This window comes from Anabrus simplex, chromosome 7, assembly GCF_040414725.1.
Source record: "Anabrus simplex isolate iqAnaSimp1 chromosome 7, ASM4041472v1, whole genome shotgun sequence".
Taxonomy (NCBI): Eukaryota; Metazoa; Arthropoda; class Insecta; order Orthoptera; family Tettigoniidae; genus Anabrus; species Anabrus simplex.
The window spans coordinates 146,327,520-146,355,079 of NC_090271.1; the positions used below are offsets into that span (position 1 = coordinate 146,327,520).

General features: G+C 42.4%; 1 protein-coding gene across 3 annotated transcripts in view; it reads right to left on the reverse strand.

The window, feature by feature from the left end:
* The window catches only part of tws (protein phosphatase 2 regulatory subunit tws), a 905,968-nt gene extending 878,615 nt beyond the window's left edge, over positions 1-27,353 (reverse strand). For 2 of the 3 annotated variants that reach the window (XM_067151365.2, XM_067151366.2), the window contains exon 1: positions 26,980-27,353. The gene's annotated coding sequence lies outside the window, so the exon portion shown is untranslated. The remainder of the gene's footprint in view (positions 1-26,979) is intronic. The other variant, XM_067151367.2, reaches the window with a different exon arrangement.
* Between the last annotated feature and the right edge of the window lie 207 nt (positions 27,354-27,560).

A 27,560-nucleotide genomic window follows, 5' to 3' on the forward strand; every position in this document is an offset into this window, starting at 1 on the left:
TGATTGGACTATTACGGCAATAACATGTCCTGTTTAAGAGAGGGTTCGACTATCATCCGGATATTTGGGAGATATCAGTGTCAGTCCAAAAGTACGAGTGTCTCAATTCTAAGTGTGTGCGAAGGTTGGTCTGTGTAGAGTGAAATGTATACAAGTCATAAGTGATCGTGAGGAGCGAGGTAGACCACGGGGGAAATAGTTGTCGAATGAAGCCACTCGGGCACTTCCACTGTTTCAGGAAGGCTACTCGCAGAGGCAAGTTGCGAGAATGCTAGGGATCGCTCAGAATACGATAAGGTAACTGTGGAAGCGTTTCTAGGAGATTGAAAGTGATGCCAGGCTCCCTCGGATGGGCCACCAAGGAGAAACAACCCCAGGACAGGATCGTTTTGTGCGTCTACAAGCTCTCCGAAACCACTAAGTTACAGCACGAGCACTACAGGTGGATGTACAGAAGGTTTCTTGAGTATGAATTAGTGACCAGCCATAACAAGCTTCGAGAGGCCAATTTAAGATACCGATGATCCACTCAAGTACCTGCACTGGCAGCGAAGACACTGGCGTTCTGTGCTTTTCTCGGAGGAATGCCGTTTCTCGTCTAGTAAAAAACATGGAGAGCTATTTCATCTGATAGTCGTAAAAACTACCGTTGCTTATGGAAACGAACCTGTTACCCTCCTTAAATTGCATTTCTATCTTAAACTTATAATTCTCTTTTTTTTTTTAACTTTTGTTTGGTTATGGACACCATTAGCCTTGACACGAAAACCGATCTCCTGAACATTCGCAATGGATCCTTAACTACTCTATGGTACATTGACAAGATCTTAGTGCCTTATGTGATATCTCACGTGAAACAGTTTCCAGAAAACGCAGTATTTATGCATGAAAATGCTAGAGCACATGATGCCAACATAGTTCGGAGATGGAGATTCCTGCAAAAGCACCAAGTGCAACGAATAGAACGGCCATCCAGAAGTCCCGACTAGAATCCGATCGAAAAGTCTGGAACCAACTGAAGCAACGCAACCGATCGAGAAATCCGCCACCCCAAACACTACAAATCCTTGAAGATGCCCTTTATCAAGAGTGGGGTATCTGTCTGAACTGAACGTGCGGTGTCTGGTGAGAAGCATGAGAAAGCGTTGTGAAACAGTTATCCATGCGAACGTTGGCAGTACTTTTTGGTAAGACGCTTAATTACCAAGTAGCCAGTTTGGTGTGTGACCAGGGATCACATTGTTTTGCATTGACGGTCGTGTATTGGGCATCCAATGAACGCTTTGATTTTCTCCTTCCCTTTTACCACAGCCTATTTATGTGAAGCGTTTGTTCTCCTATGAACACGATGAAGTGTAAAAACAGGTTCCAGCTGTTAACTCGGGAAGATAATGAGGATGGATTTATCAAATTTTCGACCACAAATAAAGGACAAAATGAAAGGCCACCAAGCTCGAATTGCACATTAATTAGGCTTCTTCCACAATTTTTAATGAAAAATTGTAGTAGTTATATTATTCTTGCCATAATTTAACCATATAAACAATTACAAAATATAAATTATTACGTATTTTATAATGCACTGTAGCAGTTTCCCTTCTTAAATTGCATTTCTATCTTAAACTTGTAACACAAATTTAAAAAAATACTTTTGTTTGGTTCTGGACATCATTAGGTACAAAAGATGTGTCTCAGCACGAGTGCACTACGGTGTTCCAGGAGTCACACTACAGAAATTCAGAACACTTGTAGTAAATGACATATTGTGATCCTCCATTTTAATTCCAGAGTTAGGAAAATCGAGATATACCTTACTGGAACCGTATACATCTAAATAAATACTGGAGGTGGTTGACTTTTTATCAAAGTACTGAAGAGATAAAAATATAGATTACCAAGATGAGTCGAAATGCAAAATTAATCGGAAAGCGGACCATATAACTTAGAATTTGAGAGTAATTCTCATTATTTTCTAAATATATAACATATTTGCGCTCAGTTGCTCTCAGTGAGTCAGATACAGGAGTCTTTCCTTCCTACTGAGTGAGTTGGTGACCTAGTACGGGTTGTGTAGTTAAATCTGCATTCGGGAGATGGTGCGTTTGAAGCCCACACTCGGCACCGCTGAAGATAATTGTCCGTAGTTTTTCATGTGGACAATCGGGAAAATGTCCGGGCTGTACCTTAATTAAACCCACGACATCTACCGCACTAGATCTAACATTTACCAATCCCAGTATCACAGGAAACTTACTGTGTCAGCGCACCGTTAGCAAACAAGATTGTTTTCTTTTCTGTAACAATTCACTTCCCTATAGCTTCAAATCAAAATATCATGTTTAATCTATCACCAGGTCTCGTGGTAGTTACCCGCTACCCGTAAGTTTCTACACCGTAGAAGGATCAAAACATCACGCTGGATTCAAACCGACAGCCCTTGTACTTCGAATCTTAAGCCAACTCTTGCGCTCATTGGCCGTATGTCACTGTCCTGGAATTGTGACAGATAATGATAGGGTTACAAATGAAGCCATTAGTTAATCTGGGTCAGCTGTCCTAGCAGATATCCAAGAGGTACATTCATAAAGTAGGGCGATATAAAAAACTGTTGGTGTTTCAAAGAAATGTCGGCAGTCTGATACGCAGTACGGATTAAAATTTATTTTGAAACGGTCTGTAAAGCTCAATATCCCTCTTTTTCTCTGACCTACATGCGTGCGACAGCCGGGTTAAATTAGGAGTCTTCAGCCGTTTCTGCTCGCAACATTTGTTTCTGTTTAGCTTGGCGGCTCATCATCATTACCTCGAATCCTCCTCATTTTTAATTCTACCAGTGGCCATGACTCACTGGAAAAGTCAATAACCTTATGCTGGATGCTATAGCAATCTTCTTTAAGGTATTTCTGTCAATTTACTGGGATCGGAACTTGATGTGTTTACCCATATTTTAAGACCGGAAGCCCTTCCTGACGCCAACTCCATGAGAAGGATGTATTCACTACTGCGAGTCTCAGCGGTGATTAGTAATGTAATGTGCTGTATGTAGATGATGAGAAGTCGCAGACGTGCCAATTTTCAAAAGCCAAAAATTAGATTGTTTTGCCGCACATCCCGACATTTTACGATACATAATTGTTGACGTAATTTTGAAGAATATTTAACACATTATACTACTCAATTACGTAATTTATCTCACTTATTTTTAATAATACTGAAATATTGCATATATCTGAGCTTTAAAACACGCGATTCCTCATTATAACTGTCTTTAGACCTCTTCATAGTCGGTCCCTCGGTGTAGGGGTAGCGTGCCTGCCCTTACCCGGAGGCCGTGGGTTCGATTCCCGGCCAGGTCATGGATCTGAGGACTGGTTCGAGGTCCACTCAGCCTACGTGATTAGAACTGAGGAGCTATCTGACAATGAGATGGCGGTCCTGGTCTAGAAAGCCAAGAATAACGGCAACGAGGATTCGTCGTGCTGACCACACGACACCTCATAACCTGCAGGCCTCCGGGCTGAGCAGCGGTCGCTTGGTAGGCCATGGCCCTTCGGTGCTGTAGCGCCATGGAGTTTGGTTCGGTTTGGTTTTGGACCTCTTCATAAATTTCTGAATACGATTTATGCTCAAAGCACTGGCTTTGTTGAACAGGTTTTAAGATTTAAAATTTTTCAGAAGCTTTGATCTGAACTGAATGTTTGTCCTTGTAAATATGCTAAAAAATAGTTTCACAGTCGTCACTGCTATGTGGAAATGATAAAATAAAAAGCATTGCGCTATAGATTGTGTCGTATTTAAGAACACCGCCAGCTGATTGCATCTGTCTTGCCAGTGCCCACTGAACATCAGTTCTCTCTACTTAAAGAACGAGAAAGAACCTGGGAACTAAATCTGTTCTCAAAATGTGGAGATAAATCTCTGCGATCAGGAGGGAGGGAGGAATGACAAAAAATAGGGAGTATTCCGCTTCAATTGGGGGAGTTGGCACGTCTGGAAGTGTATAAAGATGAACACAAACACCCAGTTCCCAGCCACAGAAATTAATCGTACATGGTTAAAATCCTCGGTCCAGCCAGGAAATCGTACTCGAGGTCCTCTGAACCGAAGGCCAGTATGCTGACCATTCTGCCAAGGAGCCAGACACTAGATACTAAAGCACAGACTCTCGAATACTCTTATCCTGCGTTAGACAAGTGTGTTATTGGCAGTAAGAGACTACAAAATTATCATGGGTAAAGCTGAATGTTTCATTAGCTTCCGGACTAAAGAAAGGAAATGGGTACATTGCAGGCTTGTAGCCTGTTTGCTTTTATAGGTCATGAATTTAAAGCAGAGACTATCATGTTTTTATTCTCGACTAAAATTTCAGCATAACCTTATGAGAGGTTAAAATCTGATTACCAGCCAAATTGCACTTATTTGCAAATAATAATAAAATGCGCACTATAAAGGAACTATCACAAGGGAACGTAAGTGGGTATAGACACAGGTCATGGTAGTACGAAGAAAATATCAAAACGGGTACCACGCCAAGCAGGAAAAAAACGTTTGCAAGATGCACTTAGTACAGTGTTTGGACCACCCGTAGCACGGAGACAGGTGGAAGGTGGGGAATGGAGGCATACAGACAGCGGATGTTCTCCTGAGGAAGATCCTGCCATAGCTGGCACAAGTGACCCTCCAAATCTGATGCAACTGCCGCTGGCCGAAGTTGTCGTGCAATCCGGTCTCCAACGTTCTCGGTGGTCGAGAAGTCTGGAGACCTTGCCGGCTAAGGAGCATTATCTTGTAGAAAATGAGGTTATCGAGCTGCACCAGAAAGAGAAGCACACACGATCACAGAATTTGCTGGACGTATCGCTGCATTATCAGGGCTCCACCAGTCACTACTAGTGGGGAGCGGGAATCGGGAAATGACACCCCACACCACTTATCATTGGGGCTGTGTGCCACTCTATTGCGCTGGCCACGACGTCTCCATACTTGAAATCGACGATCTGCAGAATCGTAATTCGTCGATGAACACTACTCGTCACCAGTCCGAAAGCAGCAGTGCTATGAATGAGGGAGGGTGATGTACGCCCCATAGTGACGTTTCCGTGCAAGCTATCAGGATTAAACGCAAACAGGACACATGCCAGTCTTTGATGATCCTGTGCAGCAATCTTCGTTGAGCTCACGTGATTCGTACATGGCACGGATATTTTTTTCAGATGTCTATGTTGAGGTGGTTTCTAACCGATTCAAACAGTTCTTTCAAAAACCGAACAGGTTATGGCTCATAGCTCTGTACTCGGGAGAGAGTTGGTTCGAATTCCCCGTCGACCATTCTCGAAATGGTTTCCCGTGGTTTCCTATTTTCAGCTCTAGGCAAATACTGAGATGACACCTTTCTCAAACCTACGGTCACTTTCTTCGTATTCGTAGCCCATACAATTAATCCTACACCCACGGAAACTCCCTCACACAGCGGTACATGTAGGCTAGCTCACCCCCATGAGCTGGGCAAACCAGCTACAGATGATGATGACTTCATTAAAGGGGCTTAGCATCTAGGTCATCGGCCCAGCATGCCCTCGGACACGCCCGGCATTAAAAGCCGTATACCAGTAAAAAATGTTCAAAGGTTATTTTAAATACACATTGTATATAATAAGACAAAATCAAGGAAATGCAATTTGATAACAGATTTAAAAGTTTATGCCTGCATCAAGTATTGCGCTATGATACTAATAAATAATACACCATTTCGTGTCTGTATGAAAGTTTAAAATTTACAAAACCCACGTCTACCTCTGTTGAGGAGAACTACGACAATTCAAAACAATGTAAACTTGCGTCTGTACTTCATGTGAAACTGTCAACAAACTGTTGGTGATAAAGACACTTCCTAATTTTAAATGCTTCGTGTGAAACTGTCAACAAACTGTTGGTGATAAAGACACTTCCTAATTTTAAATGCTCACTATGGTTGGAACCATACTCACCAACGTTATAATAGTCACTGAAGTGTTTTATACCAATAATTACCTGAAATATTTTTCAGCATCTACGCTGTTTGTAGCGACCCAAATACATTACAGAGCTACTTGAGCAAACTCTGGGTATATGAGCTTAAATGGCAACAGCATTTGCAGGCAGCTCACAACTTTATTTTTCTGCATAATTTGAACCAGTTAGGAATACAAATATTAATATTCCTTAACAAAACTCTCCGTCCGCCTCTTTGTTGTAGTGGTTAGCGTGATAAGCCGGGTTCGATTCCCGGCACCGCCACGAAATTTGAAAGTGGTACGAGGGCTGGAAAGGGGTCCTCTCAGCCTCGGAAGGTCAACTGAACACAGAGGCGTTCGGTTCCCACCTCAGCCATCCTTGAAGTGGTTTTCTGTGGCTTCCCACTTCTCCTCCAGGCAATGCCGGGATGGTACCTAACCTAAGGCCACGGCCACTTCCTTCCCTCTTCCTTGTATGTCCCTTCCAATCTTCTCATCCTCTCGCATGGCCCCTGTTCAGCATAGCAGAAGAGGCCGCCTGGGCGAGGTACTGGTCCTCTTTTTCCGTTTTACCTCCCCGACCCGAAGTTCCACGCTCCAGGACACTGCCCATGAGGCGGTAGAGGTGGGATCCCTCGTTGAGTCCGAGAGAAAATCCAACCCAGGACGGTAAACGGATTAAGAAAGGAAAAGGAAAAAGAAAACTAAAACTCTCCATATTAACATAAAAATGGGATCTTTCTTTTACTTTCACTCAAATATTTCAAATCTGTTGACAGTACTCGGCCAGCAGTGACAGAATTAAAAAGCTTGCCAACCTCTTGGAAAAACAATCGTCGCATTTTCTACTATGTGACTGCTCAACTTAACATACACTCCAAGACATGTAAGGAGGAGGAGGGGGAAGAGGATGGATTTAGCTAACCTCTGTAACTGTAAGGAGGAGGAGGAGGGATTAAACTGACCTCCGCTGTAAAGAGCAGGAGGAGGAGGGATTAAGCTGACATCCGTAACGTTACGCTGTCGAGAAGGCGAAGGAGGGAAAACAGTGTCGAGAAGGGCATCTTACTATAGAACTATAGCCCAATAAGGTTAAACCCTCCAAGAGAGTGTCAGGGAAGGGACATGTCGAGAAGGGCAGCTAGCCTTAATCCTTTCACGTTAGACCCCCTCGAAGATGGTGTCGGGAAGGGCAGCTAGCCTTAAAACTACAATCTACTAAGGTTAGACCCTCCTCTAAGATGGTGTTGGCGAAGGGGGATGTCGAGAAGGGAAGTTAGCCTTAATCCAGCCCCCTATAAGGTAGTGTCATGTCGAGAAGGGCAGCTTGCCTTAAAACTATAATCCTCTCTCCAAAATAGTGTCGGGAAGGGGCTATGTCGATAAGAGCAGCTTGCCTTAAAACTATAAACCTCTCTCTAAAATGGTGTCGGGAAGGGGTCATGTCCAGTAGGGCAGCTAGCCTTAAAACTCTAAGGTTAGGCCCCTGGCTATGTCCGGTTAGCGATCAATCAATTTTTCAAAAGTTCCGCAAGTGTGGTTAAGTCCCGTCAAGATAATTTAAATTCCGCGCTCCTACGTGGTTAAGGTAGCAACAGTGAGGATAGGGTCTGTCAAGATGGCAGCAGTGAGGTTAGCCACGTTTCACTTGTTCAACAAGTGCACGTGGTTAGGACCTGTCATCTTCCAGCTGTCAAAAAGCACGTGGACTTCAAATTCCGCGCTCCCACGTGCTTAAGGTGGAAACAATGAGGTTAGGCCCTGTCATGATGGCAGCAGTGAGGTATCTACGTTCACTTGTTCAAAATCCGCATCCCACGCGCTCGAAGGACCTGTCAAGATAGCATGACAGCTGATGACAGCTGTCAAAAGAACGCGGATTTCAAATTCCGCGCGCCTTACATGGTTCAGGTGGCAGCAGTTAGGTTAGGCCCTGTTAAGATGGTAGCACTGAGGTTAACGACGTTTACTTGTTTAAAATCCACGCCCACGTGGTTAGGACCTGTCACGATGGCAACTGTCAAAAGCACGTGGATCTTAAATTCCGCGCCCCTACGTGCAAAAGGTGGAACAATGAGGTTTGGCCCTGTTAAGATGGTAGCACTGAGGATAGCAACGATCACTTGTTCAAAATCCGCGCCCACGTGGTTTGGACCTGTTATCTTGACAGCTGTCAAAAGCACATGGATTTTAAATTGCACGCCACCACGTGCTTAAGGCGGCAACAATGAGGTTAAGCCTTGTTAAGATGGCAGCAGTGAGGTTAGCGATGCACACTTGTCCGAAAAAGTGAGGTTAGAGTCCGTCAAGATGACAGCTGTCTTCTTGACAGCTGTCAAAAGCACATGACTTTGACAGCTGTCAAAAGCACGTGACTTTGTTTACAAACAAAACACGTGGTCGTGACATCACGGTCACGTGGTCATGACGTCAAGGGTCAATGACCTATACTACTGACGAGGTTAAACTTTCGCAAACAGAATTATAATGTACTGGGTTCAAAACTAGGACGGTGAAATATTTTCTTAAGTAAGCAAATATCTTCACTTTCTTTATACTGTATTTTTCATTTATTATTCTTCAAATTTTGCCTTGAAAGCTGATCGCACACCCCTAAAAGCCTCATAAACCACAGTTTGAGAACCACTGGAAATTCTCGCCTATATCTACAAGTTTTAAGAGACGCCAGATTGTCGAAATTCTGTCCCTCAAATATTCTTCAACATTCTGTCAGGCTCCTTGGCTGTGGCCGAATCGAGAATGGTTAAATCAGCAAAATGGCCTTCAGTCCAGAGACCCGGGTTCAATCCGCGGTAGGGTAGCAGATTTTAACAAAGTGTGGTTAATTCCTCTGGCTTGGGAACTTCTCTTCGTCTCTTCAACACATAACCCTAGCAACCACCACAGAAACACGCATTAGGGAATGCATCCCTCCACAAGGGATAGCGTCCGTCAGGAAGGGCACCGGGCCGTAAAACTCGGCCAAATAATATGAAGTGTCTACTCCAATAAATTAGGGGGAAAAAGCCATGAAATAGAAGAATGGTTCAAGTGCTGGACGTCAACGTCATTGGAGTTGTCACTTTTAAGCATCCTCAAATGCCATTCACCTAAAAAGGGATAGAAACCGCTATCGTGGGAACAGATCCAATTGCGCCACTGAGGTCTGCTGTAGTGTTGAGCCCACGAAAGTTGGAGTTTGACAGTTGAGCGGCGAAAGCAACTACGAAGTACGCTGCATTGACAGAGTTACCTCCATCTACGACATATCACCCTTTCATACAGGCTGAATGTTTCATAAAACATGCAGGCCTAATGCAATTCAATTAACTTTGACCCGTTTCTAAGCTCGTGCTAATAATTCCAGCATTTAAGACAGAACACGTCAATGCCGATAAATATTTCATAATCACTAACAAAAACATCAGTTTCTGACAATAACCTCAACAAATGCACATATTAAATACAGAATAGAACTGTACAACTAGCCACTAATTAACTTACCAAACAAAACAAAAAAACAACGGAAATGTTTAGAAAACAAACACGTAATTACATAAAGCAGAAACAACTAACACAGCTACCACAGTGCCACTCCGAATATCACAAAAGCGACTGATAGGAAGCCAACCCACGTGGCGATAGTTTCCTTAAATGTGGCATCGCTGTTATCGTTGCCATAACAAGAGACCATTTTCGAGCAGCGTTAGTCAACTTTTTCCTCACCGGTGGCGCTAAACGTCAGACTCCAACTCTCGTGGGCGTTAGTATATACACTACCACGTGGATCAATAGGTAAGATAAAGAATGTTTCTCACACTGAATTTAGATAAATCACCAAAGTATGTCTAGCAGGTGCTGCTAAAGGATAATTACCAGCTGGCTCCTCAATATTTGTTTATCACCATTGTGATAAAGTGTGCATATCGAAGATCGAGCTTATCAGCCACCTGAAAAGTCACCGGTAGGAAGACTATGATAGCCAATCACGAGTGATGGATAATGATGACTTATACATACATAATAACTCTCTGCAGCTTATCCCAGGTATTTCTGAGGATGCAGGAACCAATCTGGCACAATTTAAATTTTGGCTGCATCTTTAAAACTGAATGCTCTTTCTGACACTGCGATTTCCAAGGTGAAATTACTCGGCGATTCAAACCTTGGTCACCTGGGAGTAAAACCAGTACCTAAGACATTGCGCTAATCTTGCTCCCCTCCCACCAGTAGATATTACAATAATTAATATTAATTACACAGAAGATATTGTTCTATGTATCAGATTGGGTCTCTGGAATATTCTTTACGCGTAAAATAAAAATATCTTTACGTTAGTTCAGCCCATGTTTCTGACGATTTTAAAATCCATCTGCGTACAACTGGGCTGAAATTGAGGCGAAGAATTCAAAATGCTTTTGAACTAGGTTTCAATCAATCAATCAATCAATCAATCAATCAATCAATCAATCAATCAATCAATCAATCAATCAATCAATCAATCAATCAATCATCACTGAGCTGTATTTAAATCAGTCGTCCAGATGGCAGATTTCCTATCTGTTGTTTACCTAATCTTTTCTTAAATAATTGCAAAGAATTTGGAAATTTATTGAACATTTACTGAACCTTGCTACATTTTCCGCTACTCTTTTGTCGGAAATCACCCATAACAAATCGAGTTGCTTTTCTTTGAATGTTTCCAGTTTATTTTTATTTATTTTTTTATTTTTTTTATTTTTTTATTATTTTTTTTCTAGGGGCTTTACGTCGCACCGACACAGATAGGTCTTATGGCGACGATAATGTTTCCAGTTCTCGAATCAAGTAATCCTGGTGAGGGTCCAATACAATGGAACCATACTCGAGTGGGGTCTTACCAGAGACTTAAATGTCTTCTTACTTATACTGACAGATTTATGAAGCGATCTAAACAAACTGAAGTAAGCTGACGCAATGTTTTCTGAAAATGGTGAGAGTGATTATTCATCCCATCGAAACTCAGTCATCCTGTGCCCAAAATCATATGAGACCTAACATTCTATCAAAAACGCAACACAATTTTCGGTCGCTAGTTCTGTCCTCTTGTGTTAAAGATTTCTGTGTAATTTCCCTTTCTTCTTAATCCTAGCCCCAAATAATGTCAAATATATAAGATACAAATATAAAACTATGATTTTATAGGTTATCGAACTGACTTCACTCTTAAGTACACGAAAACGTACGTCACTATAGTTGACATCCTGAAGCAATAGTGTACAAATACGTAAAAAGCAGTTTAGCGCAATTGCTTAAGCGATCGCCTTCTATGGTCAAGATTGCGGGATCGAATCCCAATTAGTTAGCATTCGAATGCAATAAAATCCATGTTGGTAGGCTTTAAGGAAAGATGTTCAGAACACACTCTGGCGCCTCTTAAAAGCTATGGCAATCGGAGGGACGATAAAAATAGGATATTATTATTAGATGAGCTAACTGAGGAATAAAGACTAAGGAAGTATCCGTATATATCTTTATTGTCTTTCTAGCTTCTTATGATCTCTTTAGTTTCAATCCTTTCTTAAAATCAATTTATAATTTTTCTTGTATCATTCTTGGAAAGCCCATCAGTCATGTATTAGTGCTTCAGATATGCTGAAAGTTTCAAGATCTTGTCTGACCTGTTTCTAACAAAGCGAATTTGCTTTCATATCCTGAGTTGATGCTGTGAATTATGCTTGTTAGTCTTGATTATTCCATCCTTTTGTGTGTCCAAAATAATTGAGACGTCCTTTGTTAATGGCGTCTCTTAAAGGTTCTTATTTTAATGAATATTGAATTTTCACGACCGCATTGTCATCGAAACAGGCCTAATAGGTTGAAAGTCCGTTCTTATTTTAGCTCTAATTCCTCGTTGAACCTCTGGTCACTTTCTCCGTTTATAATCCTTGGACCCAGTATCTTCTCAGGATGGTCCTTAGTTACTGTGATAGTTTTGCTCCTTTTGTTGGCTAGGGTTTCTGCCGCATAAAAACCTTCAGGTTTAATAACAGTGATACAGAGTATCAGTTTTTCACTGATTGATATGGATTTATTTTTGTAAATCTTCCTGCATACGTTGTTGACTACGGTATATCAATTTTTCTTACGCTTTCCTCTAATGTTTCGTCAGTTTTGACATCCTGATTGATCCTCTCTCCTAGGTATTTAAGCTCTTAATCTTTCACCCCACAACAAGATCCAAAAAGTGATTCTGATGCTCATGTGTGGTTGGCCATGAAGAATGTTGGTTGATGGCGGTAATAATTGTTTTAAGAGGAAGTATTACTGGGCAATCATCCTCTCTACAAGGTTTAATGTATGGAGCACGTAGAACCATTAATTAGCACTGGTTTTCTTGCTCTTCTTATCCTCCCCAAACTTCCTTATCCTTTCACTTTGAGCCTGTCTTCTTTCTTGCACCCATGCGTTATATTTTGTAATTCTGTAGACATGGATTAATAAGACACTTCTAGGCATCCTATAAACTTAAATATGGTACTAGATAACCGAATACCTCTAAGATCTCTATAAGAAAATTCCCAAAACTCGCCCAAGCAGGCCGAACTGGAATATTCGAAACTGAGGCTTAGAAGCAACAGAACAAAGTACGTACGCGTAAGTATCTTTTCACCCAGTAGGAAACTTTCCTTCCAAAGATATAAGGTGCATCGAAACCATGAGCTTAGGAACAAAACACACAAAGTGACATTTAAAGCAATAGACCTACATATGAAGTAAGTAAGTAAATAATTAATATTATTATTATATCTACACGTGTAAATCGCATTGAATTTTAAGAGGAAAAAAGTTCAAAGAATCATGCATGTCACCAATGGATGTTACATAATCAAGTGAAAGAAGTCGGTGTTCTTCAAAGTAAAGGTCCACAACAAATTCCGTAAGATACGTACGTGTAATGAAGCGCATGAAAACCGCTAGTTCTACACGGTCTCCGGTAAGTAATCAATAAACATAACTCGGGTATTTACTAAGGTTGTGTATCTATTGCACTGTATGTATGTAAAAGAATATTCAGCCCGAAGACTGGTTTGACCCTCAACAGCTGTCATAGATGGCCTAGGCGTCAATGAAGAGGCATGCTTGGGAAATGAGGAGAGTGAAGGAGTTCCACGTTACTTCCTTCACTACCGAGCAAGTTGGCCGTACTGTTAGGGGCGCGCAGCTGTAAGCTTGCATTCAGTAGATAGTGCTTGGTGTGAAAATGGGAAACCACGAAAAAACCATCTTTAGGGCTACCGACAGTGAGGTTCGAACCCACTATCCCCCGAATATTGGATACTGGCGGCAGTTAAGCTATCGAGCTCGGTGGAGAACTCTTACTAACTTTCAGTCCAGTTAAAAGGATACCATTATTTGGAGTAGAACAATATTACTTTGTCAGGGTTTCCTATCTGAGAATTATTTGAATTCTCATTTTCTCTCTGTGGCATTTCTTTCCTCGCACGTGTGAACAACTCAATGCGTACGGATTAAATGTCATATGCAATTAGAATATCACCTGGAATCCAAGGATAACTGAAATATGGACTATAAGAATGTTCATATACATTTTATTCGTAGCAATAAGAGTTTGCCAGGAATCTGCACTTACTGTCACGTACGAGACATTCTTATTCTTCTTCTTTATCTGTTCACCCTCCAGGGTCGGTTTTTCCCTCGGAGTCAGCGAGGGATCTCGCCTCTACCGCCTCAAGGGCAGTGTCCTGGAGCTTCAGACTCTCGGTCGGGGGATGCAACTGGGGAGGATGACCAGAGACATTCTTCCTCAAATAAAAGAAACTGTAAAATAATTAACTTACTTTTTCGATATTTTTAATATATGTAGAAAAGCATCAGTCCGCCTCTGTGGTGTAGTGGGTAGTGTGATTAGCTGCCACCCCCAGTTTGATACCTGACCCAAAGTATCACACTCCAGGACACTGCCCTTGTGGCGGTAGAGATGGAATCCCTCGCTGAGTCCGAGGGAAAAATCGTCCATGGAGGGTAAACCGATTAAGAAAGGCAGAAAGAAAGAAATCACGCGGGCTCTTCAGACGATTATTAGATGATAAATTAATCGTTAAGTTGTATTTTTTTTTTTTTTTTCAAACTGGAAAAATTATCTGAATACATCAATGAGTTTAGTTTCGACAGTTGAATAAAAATGAAATGAAATGACGTATGGCTTTTAGTGCCGGAAGTGTCCGAGGACAAGTTCAGCTCGCCAGATGCAGATATTTTGATTTGACTACCGTAGGCGACCTGCGCGTCGTGATGAGGATGAAATGATGATGAAGGCGACAAACACACCCAGTCCCCGTGCCAGCAAAATTAACCAATTAAGGTTCAAATTTCCGACCCTGCCGGTAATCGAACCCGGGACCTCTGTGACCAAAGACCAACACGCTAACCATCTAGCCATGGAGCCCGACGACAGTTGAACAAATCTGCATTGCCAACTTTATGGGACTGTGAATGACATTCGAATACAAATTTAATAAGGAATTACGACTGAGACAATTTGATTTGTGATTGTGTTTACTCACTTGAGGTTTGGATTCTCTCCGTAGAGACAGTGTTTACCGTTCAGTATTGCATTGATTATTATGGTGAAATTGAGTTTCCACCAGAAGCACGTAGCTACTCAACAAGTGGGCAATGCGTGTTCAACAAGTATGCAGAGATTGCAATCTCCTATCGGTTGCCATTCATGTCGGATTGCATAAAGTTAAGGTGCGTGTTTCGAAAACTGAAAAATAAAATCACTTTCATACAATTCCAGGAAGACCCCCAAAGTCTTTTAAATACAGCCCATCTTCTGATTTGAAAAGGCAACCGTAACAATAACATTCCAAATATGTAGGCCTATTTAATGTGAGGAATTAGATCAAACTTAATCAATGCCCTTCAAAAAATATTTAAAAATCCACAGCCTGTTTCCAGTCTATTCGACCGGGTCAAAAATGGAATGAATGAAGCCCCCATCTAGCGACAAGGATAAGAATTGTGCCGGCTGCCGAAACTTGTCACTCCTCTGGGGGCAATGATTAATGAATGACAGATGAAATGACATGAGAAAAACCTGTCTCGCCTCTGCTTTGTCCAGCATAAATCTCACATGGAGTGACCGGGATTTGAATCACGGAACCCAGCGGTGAGAGGCCGATGCGCTGCCACCTGAGCCACAGAGGCTTGCACGCTTCCAAAACATGTTAATAAATTACCAAGTTCTTAATAGGCCTATATCTAGATGGAGACACAAATGTGTACGTGGGGCTCACCCTTTATTCATCTTCATACCGTAAATTTACTGCATCACAATTTTGGTAAATAATAATAATAATAATAATAATAATAATAATAATAATAATAATAATAATAATAATAATAATAATATATTTATTAATGTAAAGAAATGAAGGTCCTATCTCTAATACTTTGTCCATAATATCTATGTTAAACGTTGACTGTCGGGGAGAAACGCTATATTCAACTTATAATACAACGAAGACTGTTGAACAGAGAACGCTGATACTGTGCAGAAATGAATATCTCTAACCACTTGACCGTTTTTTCTCTTTTTGCTCCAATGTTTTAAAAAATAATCATTTTTGCTGTCTGATTTCACGGGGTATATAGCATCTCTTGTCCGCCTCTGTGGTGTAGTGGTTAGCGTGATTAGCTGCCACCCCCGGAGGCCCGGGTTCGATTCCCGGCTCTGCCACGAAATTTGAAAAGTGGTACGAGGGCTGGAACGGGGTCCACTCAGCCTCGGGAGGTCAACTGAGTAGAGGTGGGTTCGATTCCCACCTCAGCCATCCTGGAAGTGGTTTTCCGTGGTTTCCCACTTCTCCTCCAGGCGAATGCCGGGATGGTACCTAACTTAAGGCCACGGCCGCTTCCTTCCCTCTTCCTTGCCTATCCCTTCCAATCTTCCCATCCCTCCACAAGGCCCCTGTTCAGCATAGCAGGTGAGGCCGCCTGGGCGAGGTACTGGTCATCCTCACCAGTTGTATCCCCGACCAAGAGTCTGAAGCTCCAGGACACTGCTCTTGAGGCAGTAGAGGTGGGATCCCTCGCTGAGTCCGAGGGAGAAGCCAACCCTGGACGGTAAACAGATTAAGAAGAAGTTTAATTCTGCTATTTAGGGTTTAATGCAAAAAAAAAAATACTCTAGAAAGAAATTGGGAGGCACAAAAAAAAGTAATTTGACGTTTGCCCCTGTATGACATCAATGCATGTCAGTTCATAGTTCCAAAGTTGTGGCCATTTGGTTCCACATGATGTTGTTATAGCATCACTGTTACGTTCTTCCAATGCTCGCACATAATTCAAAGAATCATTTAAAGTACCTTCCGCCACCCTTATCCATTTAATAACGCCGTAATATTGTCGTGCTATTCAAAACACATCTGTCCACGCATTCTCCACACGTTGGATGGCATATATTATTGTATCCTATTCTGCATGCATATTATGCTGGAAATTATGACCGTCCGATCGAAACCGCAGGCGGAAGCGAGTTACGTAACAAATTTATCCTAAAGGACCCATCATCCACCTCATATTTACAAACAAAACAATGCATTATAATTATGTACTGAAAGGAGGTTATGCTAGAACGATATAAGTAAACTGTTCACGAGGCAAGTTGGGAACTTCTCGAAGTTCCTACTTTGCCCACACTCAATCTAGCCTCTAGCGTCTCACCCGGGGACGTAAAGCAATTATTATTAGTGCCTCACCTTGTTGACAGACTTCCACCTAATAGCACCCTAAACTCTAACTGTGCTTAAATTCAGAAGAGCAGGTGACGAGTCGAGAGTGTGGTGAGAAATTGCGTAGACCACTCCCTTCCATCATAAGCAGAAATGATGTGTAGTAATATTTAGCTTTCCGTCCCTCTAATAAATGTCCCTTTAACTACAGGGGCATGGGGTCTGTTGCGATGCTGGGGATTTCACAGTTGACAAGTTCAACTTCGTGAGCAAAACTTCTAAAACATTGCAACGTGCCCAGAGTGTCCTTCTAGCGATGTTGTCGTAATTGTATAAAAATGTAGTAATAAGAACACGTGCATTAGCACAGTCTTCAAACGGATGTTGAATCAAGAATGGTTCTAATGAAGACTCAGACCATTACAACGACATGGCACACTTCCTTTTCTTTCGTTCTTTCTTTCCTTAGTGTTTCGAAATTGTTTTCAGAAATCCCATTTCTGGAGTTTTTGAACTTTTCACATTCTTGACCCATGTTTGGCTCCTAACCGGCTTGCCGGCGGACTTGAGGGAAATAACATACCTCTCGCGGACCAAACACACAACCCCCCAACCCCCTGTGGGTGGGGGACGCAGACGAAGAATTACACCCACGGTATCCCCTGCCTGTTGTAAGAGGCGATTAAAAGGGGCGACCAAGGGATGATTTTATTAGAACCATGAAACTACTTGTGATATTTACCACCACGCGGGGAACACCATGGGTAGCTTTTACTTACTCGTAGCACCACTACCGGTATGTTAAGTACCAAATAGGTTTGTGGTTAGTAGGAATAGAGTACGTTGGCGGCTTCTACAGTACCTGCGATTCGTACCCCTATACGCACAACACCATGGGATTAGCGACACCATGGTTCTGCCTTGCCTATGCTTAGTACCCACTGTGTGAGGAACACCACGGTATAGTGTAGGTCCCTGTGGTTAGTGCATTTATGTGAGGAACGCCATAGGTTTGCGTTGCCTGAAAATAGCGCCGCAGTGTGCGAAACATCATAGGTCTGTGTTACATGTGCGAATTTCATTACCTGTGAGTAGTACCATAATGTGTGGAATACCGCGAGTCTACGCTACTTTTGATCAGTACCGCAACATGACAAATAGCATGGTTCTATTTTCCTAGCGATAAGTACCATTTTGAGGGGCCGATGACCTGGATGTTGGGCCCGTTTCGACTACAAGCATCATCGATTCAGTATTATGCTTTAGACGCAATCCCTTGGTCAGTAATACTATTATTTAACGCTAGTTTCTGGGAATGTTGGGCATTGCGGGTCGGATCCACTGATTGTTTTAACTTCATATCCACCCATTCGTTCTTCGCCCTCATGTTTTCAAATCTGGTCAGTGGAGGATTCTAGATTTTAAGTGGTCATAACATTTCGTCTCACTTCGTACCATTAGCGGCCGATGACCTCGATGTTAGGCCCCTTTAAATCAAAAGCATCATCATCATCAGCATGTTTGGCTCCTTAGCTGAATGGTCACCGTAGCAGCTTTCGTTTCATATTGCCCTGGGTTCGATTCCCAGTCAGGACGGGAATTTTAACCACGTTTGGTTAATTCCTCTAACGCGGTCTGTTGGATACACATCTTCATTTACACCCAACATTACCCTATTAACCACCACGGAAACACTCAATAGTGAATACATCCCTCCACATAGGGTCGGCGTCAGGAAGGCATCCGGCCGCAGAACTAGGTTTAATCCTCATTATTTTCGTCCCCAGATATCTTGAAAGTCCGCTTCTGTGGTGTAGTGGTTAGTGTGATTAGCTGCCACCCCCGGAGGCCCGGGTTCGATTCCCGGCTCTGCCACGAAGTTTGAAAAATGGTACGAGGGCTGGAACGGGGTCCACTCAGCCTCTGGGGGTCAACTGAGTAGAGGGGGGTTCGATTCCCATCTCATCCATCCTGGAAGTGGTTTTCCGTGGTTTCCCACTTCTCCTCCAGGCAAATGCCGGGATGGTACCTAACTTAAGGTCACGCCGCTTCCTTCCCTCTTCCTTGTCTATCCCTTCCAATCTTCCCATCCCTCACCAAGGCCCCTGTTCAGCATAGCAGGTGAGGCCGCTTGGGCGAGGTACTGGTCATTCTCCACAGTTTTATCCCCCAACCCAATGTCTGACGCTCCAGGACACTGCCCTTGAGGCGGTAGATGTGGGATCCCTCGCGGAGTCCGAGGGAAAAACCAACCCTGAACGGTAAGCAGATAAGAAAGAAAGAAAGAAAGAAAGAAAGGTAACTGGAAAGAAGCAACGAAAGGAGATAAAAGAAGATTTAAGATTCTTGTCTCAACCAGCACAGTAAAAAAGGTCGAAAATATATTTCAAACAACGAGGGATCATACGATTAGAGTGGGAGGGGGAGGCTCGAATGCCCTAATATCGCCAAACAGAAAGAAAATAAAGTGTGATCGCCTACAATTAGCTAAGGCCCTAAGTATTATCAACAATTACAGTATATTACACTGACTTTACTACTGCTACTAGAGGGCCAATACTCCTCAGCAGCAATCGTTATAAACAGGTCAGATAACTCGTCTTGTTATGCCTATCGTAGTTAGATTGTTTTGCCTGACCATTTCACTGGTTTTATGGACCTTTAATGAGAAACCGCTGTTCGCAGTCAGAATTCATCTATTCAGACGTAATCATACCGTCTATTTGGTAAAAATATATCCATATATTCGCTTTTTTTATCCTGCAGTTCTTGGTGTAAAGCTTGGTATTGTCGCGTGGAAGGCAATGGTATTTTTAAACGGAGTTCTTCTACTGTATATAGAACGGTTGTCTTGTTAGCTCATAGGTTAGTCTCCAAGGAGCGTTTTTTGCCAGGCAGAGAACTTTTTTAACATACATGGCCTTCACTCTTTCTCGTGTAGCTACTGTAGGTTATCCTTCGAGAGGTGTTCCCACATAATGTCTAAGGCGTATGTCATGATGGGGTCTGCTTGTATGTAGACTTTTTTCTCTTAGCAGCATGTAAGTTATTAGGAACGCTCTGCCATCTGTTGAATATATTAGGAAGATGGGAAAGGTTAGAGAATCAAAGAGCATCTACCAGGGAATAGTATTCTTCCGTGATCAGAGGAAGTGTATACTCTCTGGATTGACAGGTAGTATTCAAACAAGGCTGCATACAATTACATTACTTAGGATGAAAATTACACATATCAGAATATTAATGAAAGTGTTAGTCGCTTAGAAACCTGCGAAGTACAGAATGTATTGCGGGTCAGGGTAACCCTTCGCCTGTAATTATTGGAGTGATAATTTAATTATTTGATTTTATGATTACTCGAAGTTTGCTTAACTTAAAGACCTTTCACTGTCACTTGATTGACCGGCAGGTATTTCAGGAGAGAATAAAATAAAAATGAAGCAAATCGGTCCAGTAGAACGGACGGACGGATTTGCCAAAGCTGTTTTTAATACATAGATTAGATGAGGCGTGCTCTGACTAATGCTGCAACTCATCTCCGCTAGATAGCATTACTGCTACAATTACAAAAACCAACCCGTCAACGACGGACACAACAGCTAGTATATTAAATCAAACCAAACTCCACCAAGCGACCGCAGCTCAGCCGAAGGCCTGCAGATTACGAGGTGTCGTGTGGTCAGCACGACGGATCCTCTCGGCCGTTATTCTAGGCTTTCAAGACCGGGGCCGCCATATCACCATCAGATTGCCCCCTCAATTTTAATCACGAAGGCTGAGTAGACCTCGAACCAGCCCTCAGATGCAGGTAAAAATCCCTGACCTGGCCGGGAATCGAACCCTGGGCCTCCGGGTAAGAGGCAGGCACGCTACCCCTACATCACGGCGCCGGCTCCGCTAGTATATTAACATATATATATATAATATTTACACGTATGTATGTTTGTTTGTTTTTGTTTGCTTGCTTATGTGCTGACTGATAGATTGATTCCTCAGTCTGAAGATTGGTTGGATCCTCAAGAGCTTTACCATCACCTACCATACTTAGGCAAGGCATCACCGAAGAGACGCACAAGGAAAAAGAGTGAGACAGTTTCACTGAGCCAGAAAGCCGATGTTTATACCAATCAGTCTGCCATGCTCACGTTAATGCAGACACCTATAAAACTGACCCTGCACCACTCATCACAAGGCCTGGTTGCCAAAAGAACAGCATTAATACCATCTGCCATACCACTACTACGTTCATATTATCAAAGTCAAGAAAGAGACAAATGACCATACTTGTTCTATCCCAGACCAGAAAACCTTCCCTAGTCACCTGTGTGTAAGCGTGAGAGAATAAGAAATATACAGTGTGTGTTACAAAAAATTGCACAAGGCAAAACCGTAGAACGTACCCCCATAACAACCAAGAGTTTCGTTCAAGAATTCGAAATGTTTCTGATACAGGCGCTGCTGTTATGAAGTGTACCAAACCCCGAGTCACTGAGAAATACCAGACAAAGCCAACAACTGGAATTAACTACATCTTTCATACGCACTCTAGATAACTAAATACCCAAAGGCTAAAAACGCAGCTACCGAGCTCGATAGCTGCAGTCGCTTAAGTGCGGCCAGTATCCAGTATTCGGCAGATAGTAGGTTCGAACCCCACTGTCGGCAGCCCTGAGGATGGTTTTCCGTGGTTTCCCATTTTCACACCAGGCAAATGCTGGGGCTGTACCGTAATTAAGGCCACGGCCGCTTCCTTCTCACTCCCAGCCCTTCCCTGTCCCATCGTTGCCATAAGACCTATCTGTGTCGGCGCGACGTAAAGCAACTAGAAAAAAAACCCGCAGTTAGTGGCTGTTATTTAATTTATTTATTTTAAGTAGAGGACGCAAAACCAGTTACCGATAAAAGGTAGCTAAATGCCAGTGTTCAGAATTTTCTTTATCAAGCAACAATTTTATTAACTATTTTGATTTGATGAAAGTTTTCCATTAACATGATAGCCTTTCGGATTTAGCCGTGATGTCTTCTAAGGAATCAAAGCAAGGTCTTCGATAAACGTCAAGGTTTCGAAGCAGGTTATCTAGTTTCACATGAGATAAACAGAAATGACTATATCTGTAATAAAACTGATCAGTGATAACCATCTATCGTATGGTACTCCATGCTAACATACAAGAAATGTATACCAATAAAATCGACTCCAAACAAAATCACTACCGTCAGATTATGATACCTAGCATCATTGGTATAAACTTGTACGCGATATGGCTCTGGCTCACAAATATTCCATCTCGGAAAGTGACAGTAATTCGAAAACGCGTGACTTCACTAGGCATTGATGTCTACATAGCGATATTCCATGACGACCCTGGGAACCTGCTATGTATGATAACTCTTAATAGTGATTGAACATGTTAAAAATAAACGACCACTCACCTTAACGAGACCTAAACCAAAGGTAACTTCACCTGTTGAAATCATCCATTTCTAAATTCATCCAATATCCAAATAATATGTAGGCTTATAGATTGTTTCTATTTCAGTGAGTAAAGACATTCGGAGCCCGCCTCTGTGGTGTAGTGGTTAGTGTGATTAGCTGCCACCCCAGTGGCCCGAGTTCGAAATTTGAAAAGTGGTACTAGGTCAACGGGAGGTCAACTGAGTAGAGGGGGGTTCGATTCCCACCTCAGCCATCCTCGAAGTGGTTTTCCGTGGATTCCCACTTCTCCTCCAGGCAAATGCCGGGATGGTACCTAACTTAAGGCCACGGCCGCATCCTTCCCTCACAAGGCCCCTGTTCAGCATAGCAGGGGAGGCCGCCTGGGCTAGGTACCGGTCATCCTCCCCAGTTGTATCCCCCGACCCAAAGTTTGAAGCTCCAGGACACTGCCCTTGAGGCGGTAGAGGTGGGATCCCTCGCTGAGTCCGAGGGAAAAGCCAACCCTGGAGTGTAAGCAGATAAAGAAGGAGGACATTCGGAGCTTGACTAGTGCGTCTGGATGTTATGAAAGGTACTAAGGGCAGGTCGTGCTGCAATATCACTTTCTAGTGAGGAAAGCAATGGCAAACTACTTCACCATGCCTTGTAGACCTCATTATGACACTCATCAATCTTTGCGTCCGGCTCCATGGCTAAATGGTTAGCGTGTTGGTCTTTGGTCACAGGGGTTTCGGGTTCATTTCCGGCAGGGTCGGGAATTTTAACCTTAATTGGTTAATTTCGCTGGCACGGGGCTGGGTGTATATGTCGTTTTCATCATCATTTCATCCTCATCACGACGCGTAGGTCGCCTACGGGCGTCAAATCAAAAGACCTACATCTGGCGAACCGAACTTGTCCTCGGACACTCCCGGCACTAAAAGCCATACGCCATTTCATTTTTCATCAATCTTTGCGCTTTCATCCTAACTGTAAAACCTTTGATGATGCTATTTGAGGATATTACGAGCCTCCGGGTTAAAAACTTAATAGAGAGACAGTATAGTATTAACCCATACCCTTATATTACTGATACACTCGTTGGCTGAATGGTCAGCGTACTGGCCTTCGGTTCAGAGGGTCCCGGGTTCGATTCCCGGCCGGCTCGGGGATTTTCATCGCTTCTGATTAATTCTTCTGGCCCGGGGACTGGGTGTAGGTGTCCGTCCCAACACTCTCCTCATCACATTCAGACAACATTCCACACTACCAACCACCACAGAAACACGCAATAGTGATTACATTCCTCCAAATACGATTGGCGTCAGAAAGGGCATCCGGCCATAAAACAAGGCTAAATCCACATGTGCGACGCAGTTCGTACCCGCGACCCTACAAGTGTGGGAAAAAGCGGTAGCAAAAGAAGAAAAAGACCGTTATATGACGGATAAAACCATTACATGCATTTAAATAGAAAATGTAAAATAGTAAATTTAGAGTTCTAAAATAAAGTGCATCTTAGGTAATGGTTATGATTATAAATATATTTCTACTAATACTACCGGACTGAGTCAGGATCGAACCTGCTAATTTGGGGTCACAAGGCCAACGCCTCAACCGTCTGAGCCACTCAACTCATCAGTAATAATAATAAGAAGAAGAATGAGCCGAGCCCACCTGATGGTCATGATCGTTAAGGCGTTTGTCCAACCCTTGTCCCGTTTCTCTACGGGGTCGGGTATGAGGTGAGATGAATCGGTCGTAGCGGGCTTTTATGACCGAATACCCTTCCTGACGCCAATCTCATCAGAAATGAATGACGTGATATATGATAGTAGGAAGGGAGATAGTGAAACCTGGTGCCGGCACATAGTCTACTCCTGTCGAATAGCACCAAGGAGTCTGCTCAAGGCTTAACGTTCCCATCCGACGGACGAATCACCACCAACAGCGTCATATATACCGCCACCTCCCCTACACTGCCGGCCAACATTCTGATGGTGAATTTTTTTCGACCAACGGGACTCGAACCGGCTAACCACGGTGTCAGACAGATTAGACTTCAACGCCACCATGGCCACCAGGTGGGCTGTGGTATACAATTTCGTCCGACAGATGGGGACGTAAAGCCTTGAGCAGACCCCTTGGTGTTATTCGACAGGAGTAGGTTATGTGCCGACACCGGGCTTCGCCCTCTCCCTTCATACTACCATATATCACGTCATTCATTTTATATAATGAATTCCTCTGATGACGCTGACGTCAGGAAGGGCATCCGATCGTAAAACTAGCTACGAAGGTTCATCTCACTTCATACCCGACCCCGTAGAGAAACGGAACACGGGTTGAACATCTCGCTATCAATACCGAGCGGAGTGTACGAGCGTGGTAACGCACTACGGCTATATCTGCATTCAGGAGACGAGTGGGTTCGAACCCACCAACGGCTGCTCTGACGATAGTTTACTGTGGATTCCTAATTTCAATTCCAGGTAAATGCGGGGACAGTTCCTATTCATGGGCCACAGCTGATTCTTTCCACCTCCTTACCCAATTTAATTCGCCATCATTTAATCTTCATTAGCTCCTCAACTGATGTCGGCAGGAAGGGCATCCGGCCGTAAAACATGCCATATAATCTCACCTCAACGAGACTAAGAGATAGACATATAATAATAATAATAATAATAATAATAATAATAATAATAATAATAATAATAATAATAATAAATGCTGATGTATGAGATGTCCTGTTATCGTTAAGAAGTAGAGCTGGTAAGACCTGGGTCAATAAGAAACGAGTACCGCCGGGCTGAGTAGCTCAGACGGTAGAGCGCTGGCTTCCTGAGCTCAAGTTGGCGGGTTCGATACAAAAATTGGAAGGTGATCAAATACGCCATTCCTCTATCGGTGGATTTACGGGCATGTAAAAGAACTCCATCGGGGCAAAATTCCGGTACATCGACGTCTCTGAAATTAACTCAAAATATACAAGAGTAAAGTTAGTGTTCTAAATTAAAGTATATCTTACGTAAAGGTTATGATTATAAATGACAGATGAAAATCGATGTAAAAAAACTTTCTCTCGTACCAAATTGAAAAGAGGGTGTTTCCTTATAGGGAAGAGGTATGTGCTCCCCTCCGACCTCCGTAATTGGGTTGAAATACTTGCGTTTTATTCATAGACTATTAATTAGTCTTCGGGACAAGTTCTTTTATTTTAAAAAAATATCTATGCCTACACTTAAACATCGCGGCCACGTGTTGAGATATTTTATTAATTTAAAAAAGGCACAATTGGTCAAAACGTTAACGTTACAACCAGTAGACGAATCTACTGAAAAGCTAATTTGAGTATTTCTAAGAAGACTGGAAAAATACACGGTAAGTACATTTTTAAATAAAAAAATATGCGACCCTCTTTCTGTATTTAAAAACAAGAAATTAACGTTCTCTCGGGGCAGAGAGCTACTTTGACCTAGAGAAAGGTGCTGGAGCAAAGAAGCAACCTCGCACATGGAAAGGAAATCTTATTCTTCTTAGAAATTTCTTGAGCTCTGCTTAATAGCAGACTACAAAAGGAAATCAAATGCATCACCGAAAATACACGCAGGCCTATGTGAAACGAGTACTCGCGTTTTCCGATCCGTACCTGATGTCACGGCTTTCTTCAGCTTATCCCATGAATTTCTGGCGTCGCTGGAGCCACCCAGGCTCATTTTGGTTTTGGTTTAAGACCATGCGCCTTTCTTGACACCACGGGACTTATGAGATAAAAATCTCAACCTACGGATCGATCGGGATTTAAACGTCAGTCATGTGGATCATCCAAGTCACTGAGCTAATGTTGCTTGCAACATTCATAAATTAAAAATCAAAGAAATAATCACATCCAACTACACCTTTCCAAACGAAATAATTATATGTGAGTTGGTTTATATGTATGGATACATTTTCATTTATGCATTGTTCATTACATAAGACTACCGATGTACTTCGTAATAAATATTCTAAGAGGTCTTTTTGAGGGGAATTGTAGTTAGGTACACAAAGGTAGGCCCTACGCTACTTAATTAATATTTGCAGGAGACACATAAATCAGTAATCACTGTTAATTAATATTTACAAGAGACACATAAATCCGCAATCACTGTGAAATAGAACAAATCTGACATAATAAATGTACCGGATTTGTTTCTAACAATTGCCAAACAAAACGGTCAAGCAAAACTCTTCAGCATTGTTAACAGGTTGCGTTCACATCAAGAGGTGCGAGAAGGCCTACTACGAGGTCGAAGGATTTGCTGTACTTTAAGGTTAATCCAAAACACAAAACATTATAAGATGTTCCACGGAACATAGAAAATCAAGCATACTTTTATCAGTATTACAAATACTCAGAAGAAATCAACCAATGTCATACTGCACAAACTACAAGTTAGACTTAATGCAGTACTATTACGGCACTGATCACATTACTTGTATAAATTCGGACAACGCGTTGCATAGTACGGCACGCTTGTGGTTATCATTGTTAGATAAAAGCTTTCAGATAAACATCTCCAAAGTAGAACATTAGACCGAAAAGCTGCGTAAATTTAAACACTACGGATTTCTTAGCACTGTCTTGCAAGTGCGTCAAAAACATTACTACGTTTTAAATTTCGTAAAGAAATCATATAGCTAGTAGCCAGGTATCACTGTAACATTCATAATATGTGGATAGCCTAATATAGATAAATCTAAATGCTTACACCTGAAAAATAAAACAAACAGATATGCATTGTTTGCGAGAATATAAGGGATTTTAAACGCGCACTGTCAAACTTACCGGCTGATCTTCAGTTGGAGACTGATCGAAACATGTCAAAAACAAATCTTCACTCCATACACAAGTGTGAAATGTATCACTAAAAACTAAACTAATAGTCAAAACACTTGGATATGTCTAAATACACATTAACTACATACACGAGTGGTCACTCGTACCCGCAAGTTATCACCATGAATTTAAAGAGGTCGCTATTTAATCTACACACGAAAAGAAAATACATTTATTTTAGCATGCACACAGACCACAAAGAAAAACTTCTTCACTCCTATAAGAATTTATATAACACGTAACATTAACTCCGCACTTTCTGCTAGACGAGTTAAACATTGACCGCTTCTGCTCAAAGTCCCGCGCATTCTGCTGACCTGAAGTAGAGCAGATGGAACCGTTCCGCTGAGCTGATCACCAATTACGGCTGGACGCATACGCTAGCAGCATCTACATCCCATTTACTTAACTTGTTGAATAAGCTAGTGTTACCTAGCGGACAGTACGAAAACTACACCCTTCTGGATGGTAGCGAGCTCGCCGCGGATCTATACCACGATCACGCAGTCGGCATGACAAATCTGTTGCTA